This window comes from Macrobrachium nipponense, chromosome 13, assembly GCF_015104395.2.
Source record: "Macrobrachium nipponense isolate FS-2020 chromosome 13, ASM1510439v2, whole genome shotgun sequence".
In the NCBI taxonomy this organism is placed as follows: Eukaryota; Metazoa; Arthropoda; class Malacostraca; order Decapoda; family Palaemonidae; genus Macrobrachium; species Macrobrachium nipponense.
This window is the reverse complement of record NC_087206.1, coordinates 78647258-78649757: the sequence shown is the minus strand read 5'-3', so window position 1 is coordinate 78649757 and position 2500 is coordinate 78647258.

Genomic DNA, 2500 nt, shown 5'->3' with positions numbered 1-2500 from the left:
AAATAAATAAAAAAAATAAATATACAAATAATTAAAATGATTAAATAAAAATAAATAATTAACTAATCAAATAAAAAACTAAATAAATGAAATAAAAAATAAATAAATAAATAATAATAAATAAAAATAAATAAATGAAAATAAAAATAAATTAATAAATAAAAATAAATAAAATAAAAATAAAACAAACAAATTAAAAATAAAAAATTATAAAAATAAATAAAATAATAAAATTAAATAAATAATAAAAAATAAATAAATAAATCAAAAAAAATAAATAAAAAAATAAAAAATAAGAAATAAAAAAAATAATAATAAAATAAAAAAAATAAAAAAATAAATAAATAAAAATAAATAAATAAATAAATAAAAATAACAAATAAAAAAAACTAATAAATAAAAATAAATAAATGAATAAAATAAAAATAAATAAAAAAAAATATTTAAATAAAAATACAAAAAAATAAATAAAAAATCAAAATAAAAAAAGAATAAAAAATAAACAAAAAATAAATAAAAATAATTGAGTAAAATAAATGAAAATAAATAAATAAAATATATATAAATAAAAAATAAATAAAAATAAATGAATAAATAAATAGAAACAAATAAAATAAATAAAATATAAATAAATAAATAAAATAAATAAAAATATAATAAGTAAATAAAAAATAAATAGATAAACAAAAATAAATAAATAAATAAATAAATAAAAATAAATAGATAAATAAAAAATAAATAGTACATAAATGAAAATAAATAAATAAAAATAAATAAATAAAAAATGAATAAATATAAATTAAAAAAAAAAATAAAATTAATAAAAAATAAAAATAAAATAAAATAAATTAATAACAAATAAAGATAAATAAAAAATAAATAAAAAAATAGATAAATAAAACTAAAAAAAAAAAATAAATAAAATAAAATTAAATGTATAAAAAAATAAATAAAATAAATGAGTAAATAAAATAAAAAAATAAATGAAAATAAATAAATAAATAAAAATAAATAAATATAAATACAAACTGCTTTTAATTTGAAGTTCTTTGTCCTAATTTAATCAATATTCTAAATGATTTTTTAAGCAAAAATCATCAATCACAAAGAGGAATTAATTTCAAATAGATATTTTAAAATAATTATTTAATTTTTGACATGTACAGCCTTTTTTATGACTGACTTTTTTTTTCAAAAATAATTATAAGAATCGCCTAAAATGGGACAAGAAATATAGCATAAAAAGTTTTAATAAATATTCCAGTTTTTGCACAATATTTTTAGGTTTTTGTCTTTTTGTTTCAAAAATCATCATATAAATGCTAAAAACAAAATTGAACTGAAAAAAACTTAAAATATATATCAATTTAAATTAAACATTTAACACGTTTTAGTCCTCATTTAGATGTGTGATTTTTGTTTCAAAATTTTTTTAATAAACCACATACATTTAAAAAAAAGTTTCAATTTTGGTACACAATTTTTTAGAGTTTGTTTTCATCGTTTGATGGAAGATTTTTGGGCCAAGAATCATTATAAAAATCAACTAAAAAGGAGGAAAAATGTACAACATATATAATTTTGCATTCCATTTAATTCTGACTTCTGTTTCCATAATCATTTCGCAAATTACCTAAATCAGGACAATAAATATAACATAAAAGAACGGTTTAAAAAAATTATTATGAACTAAATTTTTTTGGAGTTTTCACCCCATTTTGATAACTAATTATGAAAATCACATAAAAAAGGACAAAAAATGAAACTAAAAACCTTATATGAATTTATATACAATATTTTTTTTAGCATATTTTTGATAAATGATTTTAGCTTTTGTCTAAATTTTAATGTTATATTCATTTTCATATTTTTATTAAATTATTTTTTAAATAAAAATCAGTTATCGAAATAAGTGCGAAAATTTTTAATATACTGTATTTATTCCGTTTTCCCCCCTTTTTCTAGAGAATTTTTATATTGATTTTTGAAACAAAAAATAGCCAAAATAAAAAAGGAATTCAATTTACTCAATAATATTTTGCAAAAATTTTTACATGTATTTTTAAAACATTTTACGTTCTATTTCTAGGCGATTTTTAAAATAATTTTTTTTATAAAAATCAGTCATCAAAAAGAAGGAAAAGCTATCAAAGTTAGTGAATTCCCATTAATTTTTTAACTGATTTTAATTTTAAATACATTGTCTTATTTTAGCCAATTTTCTTATTTATTTTTGAAACAAAAATCATCCATCAAAAATAGAAAGAAACTCTCAAACATATTCTACAAAAATTAGAAAATTTTAACCGATTTTTGTGTGATTTTTGATACAAAAATCAGTCATGTAAAAGATAAGAATATTTCAAAAAAAATTACGCACTAAAATTGAAATATATTTAAAGGATTTAAAAAAAAATCTTTCATTGTTTCTCTATTCCATTTTATTTTTTAAGGCGAATTTTATGATGAGTTTTTTAACAAGAAAACTGCCAACAACCAT